This window comes from Nannospalax galili, unplaced genomic scaffold (assembly GCF_000622305.1).
Source record: "Nannospalax galili isolate Female #2095 unplaced genomic scaffold, S.galili_v1.0 scaffold279, whole genome shotgun sequence".
NCBI lineage: Eukaryota > Metazoa > Chordata > Mammalia > Rodentia > Spalacidae > Nannospalax > Nannospalax galili.
Genome location: NW_008343971.1, coordinates 70,711 through 80,454, shown reverse-complemented (window position 1 = coordinate 80,454; position 9,744 = coordinate 70,711).

The following is a 9,744-nucleotide window of genomic DNA, read 5'->3' as shown; positions in this document are numbered from 1 at the left end:
CTCATGAGCTGAAATATATATATATTTCAGCTCATGAGCTTGAATGAGAACTCATGGAATATTGAAATCTAATTGATTCTATAGGCATTAATAGTTGGAAGATTTTCATTGCAGTGTGAGAAGCACGGTGGATAAAATATTGCTTGTTAATTACTTTTGGCTCTTGTTGAATTTCTAGGACCTTTTACTGGGGGTCTAACTTAACCCATATCTCTTGTCCCTTGGTGTCTAGAATCTTCTATCAGAGGGCAAAGCATTCCACATTTTTAATTAATTGTAGCATTAGTTATATTTCAATATATATTGGTGGTGATGATTTTATTGGATAGACCTGCATCCACACAAATTGTTGGGTGGTGAAGGACAAGATTTGGCAGCTACAGGTGTTTATATTCATGCTTATCAGATAAATACAAAGTATATTTTACTAACTGCCTAGTGGTAGAAAGACCATCTCCTAATTATTCTAAGAATATGAAAATTTTTATTGGAATTTTATATGCTGAGATAGAATAATATGACCCTTCTTCTAAATGGGAAGAACAGAGACAACAATTCCCACGGCTCGGCAGTCAGTGGGTTTCCCTACTGCTCAATTCAACAGTCATCAGTTTTGAGGTTCAATACTTGGAAAAATCAGGCCACTCACTTTCTAATGTTAGAGCAGCTTCTGAGTTTCAGGTTTTATATTGAAGTCTTTGATCCACTTTGTGCAGGGTGAAAGATAAGGGTCAAGTTTCATTCTTTTGCAGGTGGAGATCCAGTTTTGCCAGCACCATTTGTTGAAGATATTATTTTTCCTCCATTGTGTCTGCTTTCCAGAGGACCCAAATTCAATTCCAAGTACTGACATGGTGACTACCAACCTTCCTTAACTCTAGTTTCAGGAAATCTGAGGATAATAACCTTCCATAACTTTAGTCCCACAGGACCTGATGTCCTCTTCTGACCTCCATAGGCACTGCACGCATGTGGTGCACTCACATATATGCAGGCAAAACACTCACACACATGAAATACAAATAAATAACTTCTAATTCTTTGACTTTAGTCCTTTGTGTCCACTTTTTTCCATGACCAGCCAATTCTAAAACTACGGATTACATGTTGAATGTAGAAGAACTGTAACACATAGATCCTGAGTAATAAACAATAATTGAGTCTAATAAATGTGCTTGAAAGAATACACAAACAAGAGCAGTACTAGTAGAATTTCCTTAAAAGTGTGAATCAGCCCAGCCTGGTGGTCCACACCTTTAATCTCGCACTGGAGAGGCAAAGGCAGGTGGATCTCTGTGAGATCAAGGCTAGCCTGGTCTACGCAGTGAGTTCTAGGCCAGATGAGGTCACAAGGAGAGCCTATTGCAAATAATAATAATAATAATAATAATAATAATAAGTGAATGATTTCAGTGAAATCATTTCTTTTCACTGAGAAAAAAATGCAAAATTCTCTGTCCTTAAATTTTGAATACTTTAGTTTTTGTTTCATTCAAGTAACTTTCCATTCATTGGAAATTACATTATAAGCTCAAAAAAATATCATAATCAGTCTTGAGATCATTTCCTAGCATCTCTATCCTGCCCTCCCATCCTGCTCACACAGACTAAGAATGGTGTACTGGTTAATTATGTACATAAACCAGTACAAATCGTCTGTCATCAACACCCACTAAAATTTCAAATTGGAGCTCAGAGTTGGTGTATGTTCTATTCCCTGTGATGTTTCTTTCACTTAGAGTTTCTAACTTTTCTACTTTCCTCAAAACTAGACCTTCACATTTTGAGATTCCTATTAATTTCACAACTCAAATATTTTTTCTTAACTATTTATTTTTTCACCCCAGTGCTTAATTTCAGATGCAATTCTGTAAGGGTATTTCTATCTTTTCAGGGAGAAGGCTTAAGTAATCACACCTTCTGATTCCATCTTATTTAATGGTTTAATGATATAATCAAATTGATTAAAACAGACTAAACTTCAAAGAGAGAAAGCTTTACTGAACAAGTTTTACTCATTAATCTCCACTGAGCCAGAGAAGGTAGTAGACTTTTGTTGAGTATCTTACTCCAGTTACATGTACTGTCCAAAAATATGTTGTTGCCAGAAATATCTGAAAAGGTGCTGATACATCATTTAGGAAACAGTTTCCTAAATAATTATGGAGAAGAACTCACCTGTGTATAAAGTAGTGTACTCCTTTATCAGAGGACAATCAAGGGATAGTTTTTAGATGTTAATTGGGATATATTGGAAAGAAAAAGAATTTCCAGCTCACTAGCATTTTTCTGCTTTTGCTGTAATTATTAGAAAATAAATCAGCCATCAATAGTGTCTATTGTTGAGGTGGGGTCTTCTGTAGCTCAGCTGTCTTCAAACATGCTCTGCAGCTAAGGATGATCTTGGGCTTCTGGTTTTCCTGCTGCCACCTCACAAAATCTGTGATTGTAGCCATTCACTACAGCTTCTGGTGTATGAGGTGCTGGGGATTGTACCTAGGCCCTTAATACATGCTAAGGGAGCACTCCACAACCTGAGCTATATCCCCAGCCTGAGCATCAATAATTTCTTTAAAATATCCTTGTATTGGTCAATGTATGTATTGATAGCCCAAGGCCATATAAATTCACAGAGCAACCTGTGAGTCTTTCCCTTCTGAATAACATTTCCTATTACCTCATCAAGGCTAGGAAAAATCATTTCTACCTTCACTGTACCTCTACAATACTTTCGCAGATACCATGATCAATGGGAGAAAATGTATTCCATACTATAAAGATTTTAGAAGTAGGGATAAAATCTCTTCTTAATCATATATGAGCCAAAGAGGCTGCTTCACTAAATGGAGTTCTTTGCTCTTTGTTTTCAAAAGTGATTCTAGTAATTTTTCAATGGGCACGTAGCTTTAGTAAAAAAAAAAAAAAAAAGAATGATGCCATTCTTTTCTTGCTAATTTTTGAATTCTCAAAGTATAGACATTTTGAAAAATATATAATACATATTGGAGCCACTACTGCAAAGGATAGTTTTGTTACAAAGTATAAATCTACCATCATAAAAAGGAAAATCCTTAACACTGAATAGACTTAATTTATTTGGTGATTAGTTTAACCTTATAAACCACACACTACTGGTAGACAAAAATATCTAGAACTGCATTGACCTGTAGGTGGCATGAGATTTCCCATCTGTGCCTGACCTGCTGTTCTCTGTCCTAGATCACTGTGTTATTTTTTGTTGGCCCAGATTCAGTACTGATTTTATTTTAAGGACTATATTAAGTTTCTTTATGAAGTTTTTTTTTTCTCATGATTCCAATCTCAAAACATTTTTTTTGGTCTCAAAAGGAAGGATAAATAGACTTTAGACCTACAAATAACTTTGATGAAATCATGTCCACCTTTGCAGCTGAGACCTAGCAATCCCTAGACTTGAAATAATTATGAAAGATATTTTGTTGTAAGAACAAAGATTACCTTAATTCCTAGTCTTTTAGTATGTTGAGTATCCTTTTTGTGATTGCAGATAGTCCTAACAGGAAAAGAAACAAGAGAACAGTTGCTAGGCTCCAGTTTGTCAGTTGCATAGGTCTGAATGCTGGAACAACTAAGAGCAGCAGGATGAACACCTTGAAACTGTAAGTTTCCTGATAACTAAGAACTGGAGGTTAGACATTAGATAACTTGGAATCTTATTTCAGACTAGGGAATACATCATTAAAGAAGGTAGAATTAGTACTTCCTTGCAGCCTGTCTGCTATCTCTTTCTGTCACATAAAGCCTAAATTCAGTTAATCTGAAGTCTGAAGATCAGATCTGCTATCTTGTAGCCCTCCCTTCCCTATTGAAACATTTCCTCTTTGAGGTTATGGGAGACTCAGGAGACGACAACTCACCCAAGAGAGTTAAAAGCAGTCACAAGGCTCATAAAATTTACACAGTACAAGAGGCCTTTCCCCTTGGTTATATAAGCATTTAACAACTGTCCAGAGAGAGGATAGTCTTCAATGAACACGTCTCCTGCTTGTGCAGGTGAATCCAATGATACAGTTTTCCTGAATAATCACTCATGTTGGATAGGTTTTTTTGGTGATGTATCTGACTGAGTAACGACTGACTTCTTCCAGTTAGCAGTCATTCAGTCATTGATGCTATTGTTAATATTCAGTTTCACCTACCCCATAAGGAAAAAAAAGAATTTGAAGAGTTTTGTGTGCCACTATATTTGAACTAAGATGATCCCCAAAATATCATTTTTTTCCTTGAAAATCCTACCCAATTTCTTTGGAAAACTAATTTATGATGTTATTTATTTGAACACCTCTGCATTCAAGACAAGCACAATAGCTTTTGGAAACAGAGGCTTACAGACTTACTATGCATATCTTTGCAGTGTGCTTCTCTGTTCTAGACACCATTTCTAGATATGATGATGATGATGATGATGATTGATGATTGATGATGATGCAGTGGTGAGCAGGAAGAATAACCAATCTCATCCTCATAGACCTTTCTCTTCACAGCATCCATTCTTGCTTGTGATCTAGAGTTGGAGTAGGGAGGAAGATCTGGGGACTTTCAATTCTTAAAAACATTGTTTGGAGAAGGAAGAGAGGAACATATTTCACGGTCAAATATATGGTGTGCACAACTCAGGAAGTCAAGCTCTGATTTCTTGATAAATAAGCACTATCATTACATGCAACTTCCTTTTCTTCAACAGAAGGTAACAAATGTTGTTAGTGCTCTACCATCGCATCTGTGGTCCTTTGCCATCAATATCAGACCTACATTTCCTTGGGGCACTAGGAAATTTATGTTAGGGTATTTTCTACCAAGCTTTCATTAATAAAATAACAAGACTGAAAAAGAAAGAAAAGAAATATAAAATAAAGGGAAAGAATGAAATGAAATTATAAAAAGAAAAGAAAAAAAAGAAATTCACCTCTTACTCTTGTGATAAAAGTTATTACATGATGCAGTGATGGAAAATTCTTCAAAAGTCTTTCTAGGGTCTCTGTGCTTACAATTTCAGCTATGACAAACTCGGGAGAAAAAGGAGCAGCAGGAAATCAGAACTACACACAAAAGAACAATATTCTTTCTTTTTTAAAAGTGCTAAGGCATTTGAAGAAGAAAAATGAATATTGTGACTGTTATGACAGCAAATAAAAGATACATTCATTAAAAGTTAATGGTGTAGGATACGGACAATGAGAAATAGAATTGGAATTCATAGAGACATATTATCTTTGTGATGCGTGACAAAATGTAATGTATAATCAACATTACTCCACAGCTCCAAGGGCTATTTTTATCCCAGTGCCTTTAAAATCTAAGCCCATTAAAAATTCATGATCCCCAAGCCATGTGTTTTCCACAGTTAGAAACATTTATGTAATGTGGGGAAACTGCTTGCTAATAGAAACATTTGTTATATTGCATTGTAATGAAGGCAGCATCAGTTTGCATAACAACCCACTCTGATTCTGTAAGCACAAGGTGAAGGTAAAGGAATTGGTGTGCACCTAGTAAGAAGAAAACGATAGAAGAGAGAGAGAGAGAGAGAGAGAGAGAGAGAGAGAGAGAGACTTTGAACTTAGAAAAATCCAGAACGGCATACTTCTGGGTATTCCTGTAAGAAGTTTCCAGCTTGTGTAAACTTAAGTAGGAAAGCTCCTCTAAACGTGGACGGCACTATTCTATAGGAGAGATTCCTGGATGGAAAAAAAGAAAAGAGAGAAAGGGCAGGCTGAGTATCACCAGTCATCGCTTCTCGAAGGTGGATGCAACGTAGTCAACTGCCTGACACTTCTGCCACCATGACCTCCCTGCCATGACTGACTATGCTTTCAAACCATAAACAAAAATAAGCTCTTCCTTTCTCTTAGTTTAATAATACATTTACTTATTATTTTTATTTTATGTGTATGAGTGAATTGCCTGCATGTATGTAAGTGACCCACGTAATGCAGTGCCTGCAGAGGTCTGAAAAAGGCATTGGATTCCCTGGAACTCGAGTTAGGGATTATTGCTAGCCACCACGTGGGTGCTGGGAACCAAACCAGGGTCCCTTACAAGAGCAGCCGGTACTCTTAACCACTGAGTCGTCTCTCTAGCTCTTTAGTTGCTTTTTTTGAGTATTTTTAATCATATATATGAGGAAAGAAACCAATAAAGCCATTGTTAGGATTTGGAAAAATACAACAGTTTCTAACACAATTTTACAGAAGAGCATATAGTGATGTTAGATGGGAAAGGGTTGTCATTTTTTTCCAGTGTTGGTAATCGGCATGGTCTATACTTGTTTTGTGCCCTTTCTATCATGTCCCATTCTGTTTGCAATTTTAAGATACAGACTAGAACTTGCATCTTCGTATTACTCCACTGGCACAACTGCTACCTCTATTATGTATGCCCTACAATACATAAAAGTAGAATCCAAATTTTTGTCAGTATAGTTTTTCATATGATGGCAAATAACAATCAACACAACTTTAATACTTACAAGACATGGCCAAGCTATTTTTCAAGGTAAATTTATATGTAAAAACACAGCCTTTGTTGATTTTGATATTGCAGACATCAGAATTTGTTAGTTGTTCAGAAAAAAATACTATAGTGTAGAGACTTAAAAGAAAGAGGACATTAATGTATAATAATATCTAATTAATTGAAGTAAATGAAAATGCTCCACCTTTAGCATGAAAAATATGCCTGTAAAAATTAGTTCTAAATGACAAAGGAAGGTTGGAATTCCTATTGTTTTCCAAACCATAATACAGAAAACATGGATCGGCTGCCCCTTTGCACTTACACCTTCCATCTCTTTTATGATTCCTAGTGCAATTTTATACTGCCTCAATCTCCATGTTATGACACCATCATCACACTCTGTAAGATCATATTAAAACTCTTTCCCTTTGCACGTGTGCCCTTTCCTCTCTATCAGGTTTTTATGGCTTCCTTCTCCCTGTCCTTTTCTTCCTGACTCTCAATTCTCAAGCAGTAGCAAACCACTCACTTCGGAGAACTCCAGGTGTAATTTTATTTTTGTGTATTTTGATATAAATCAAAACAGAGTTACTGAATCTAAATGCCTTGTAATGAAACTGAAAGTTTATGGAACTACAACCCAAATAAGTTACTTTCCACCTAAATTCAGGTAATCTTATTCTACCTGCATCAACACAGTAGGATGTCTGTCTCCTCTGCTTTTATTCTTACATAAAAAGCAACTTGAAATTAAGAACTGAGCTTATTTTTCTTGTGCAGTTTCTTGGTTTCCGCCTTATGAAATTCATTCTTCCTCCAGAGTACAGAGGAAGTTCTCATTTTATCCACATGGAGGGTGATGCCCTGATAAAAAGTTACAAATCTAGTCCAATTAGAACTCATTATCTCATTGGGTTGTACTTTCTACCAGATGTCACATAGATATTTGTAGCCATAGTCATTATTGCCAAACATCATATTTACCTTAGGTTTATTATCATTGCCAGATATGTATCTAGAGTTTAATCTGAATTCCTTGGAAGTACAATCTGAGATGAATAATTTTGTGATGAATATTTATTGGAAAATGTGTGGGAGGTACATGATTAGGAAATGTGGAAGGCAGGAATTGAGCTTATAAGAAATTTCAATTTGGAATATGTCTGCAAATGAGAGTCAGCTACTCCTTAAGAATTTCTACAGTAGAAGACTGGGCTCTCCAGAGCCACCCTGAGTTGCAACATGAAGTCTTAGACTTACTATCCCATATTAGTCTATCTCTGACTATGGTAGATTCTTCAGTTGAGATTAATGCTACAGAAAAGGTATCAACTGTCTGTTCCCACATATAATATTCCAGAAACTAGGTGAAGTAGAAATTACCCCTGAAGATGGGTTCCTGGTGATTTATTGTATATACTAGTTAATTTTTGTCAACTTGACACAACTTAGAGTCATCTGGGAGAGGGAACCTCAATTTAGGAATTTCCTCCATTGAATTTGGCTTGTGGGCATGTAGGAGCATTTTGTTTGCTAGGAGGAACCTTTTAACAATTAGATCAGTTCCAACTAAAAGACAGTGTTTTGTTAAATCTCTGCTTTGATCTGAGAGGACAGACTAATTTCTCTCAAAGCCTTCCACAATAGTGTACAGTGAGATTGAAGCCAGTCAGGTCTGTCTCAAGAATAAAAAAATAAAGCTTAGTAAAATAGACAAATGATTATAAAATTTCATAAAATCATGGCAATGAACATTTCGTTCTGTTCTATCTTTTGTAGCAGGAATCAGCAATCTTTTTTTCCTGTAAAAGGCAGGATGGTAAACACTTTCATCTCAATTTTAACTGAAATAGGCAACTCTGCTCTTTAAATTCAAAGTTGCTTATAGTCAATAGGAAAGCAGATGGAACTAGTTTGCTTTGTAATAAAACTTTATTTATAAATTTTGACAGTGCCCAATCTTTTCCCCATGGCAAGAGAATAATAGATATCAAGAGTATATTAATCAAAAACAGTAAGATTGGGTTGAGCATGGTGGTATATACCTTTAATCTCAACATTCAGGAGGCAAGAGGCAGGCACATCTCTGTAACATCAAGGGCAAACTGGTCCACATGGTAAGTTTCAGGCAGGTTGGGAGTAGTGGGAGACTCAGTATACAAAAAAATCTGAATTGGCAACCTCTGATCCCCTAAAATAATACCATAAAAATTAAGACTGATGTTTATAATGGTTTTCACAGCCTCACCTACAAAAACTCGAAGGAGAAAATCTCAGTGTGCTATTTGACATTTTCCAATTATACACTGGTACCATTTCAACCCATACAGGAGAACAGGGTTAACAAGAAAATTATGTGAGAAGGAAAATAGACTTATAAAGTACATATAAAAAAAAAGGATTTTATTGTGTTTTGTTTTAATAAATAGAAAGTAATTTCTAACAAACTCAAACTTTTAGACTTTAGGTAACCTTAACCATTATTAGAAGTATAAAGAACAAAGTACCTTGCATGTTAGAGCACTGAACAGATTGTTGCATTAGTGAGACTAGGGTGAGGCTGTATTGCTCGTCACCTTTTTCCTAGATTTCTGTTTCCTCTTGCATATCCTGAGGCTCACTTCACATGAAACCATGAGAGCCCATCCTGTAACTCCCCATACTTATCTTGGGCCAGGAGGCCTTATGCAATTACTACTTTGGATAGAGCAGTTCTTTCCTCCCATACCTCCTTGAAGGTCCTGAGATGAATGGCCCAGGAGCCCAGGGAATACTTACCATAAAGGAAATGAGGCTGACATCATGATGCATCCCTGCTTTTGTTCTGAGTAAGTCTATGATTTAAATTTTTTTTTTTTTATGTTTCTTGTTGTTGTTGTTTGTTTGTTTGTTTCTTTCTTTCTTTGTTTTTTTTGAGATAGAGTCTCCCTGTAGCCCCAGCTGTCCTGGAAGTCATTATGTTGACCAGGCTGGCCTTGAACTCACAGAGATTCACATGCCTCTGCCTCCCAAGTGCTGGGATTAAAGGCGTGTGCCACCACACCTGGCTGATTTAATTTATTTAACACTTAAATTTAACATTTCAAACCTGAGGATCCTTTTCACAGGTGCCATTATGTGTTGAATTTTTAATATGTTTTATCAGATTTTATGCAACTGCTACATTTTAGAAAATTAGGAATGAATGAGCCCCAACCTCACCTGAGACTTCAGTGGATGAGCATTTGGTACCATAAACTTGACTCAATA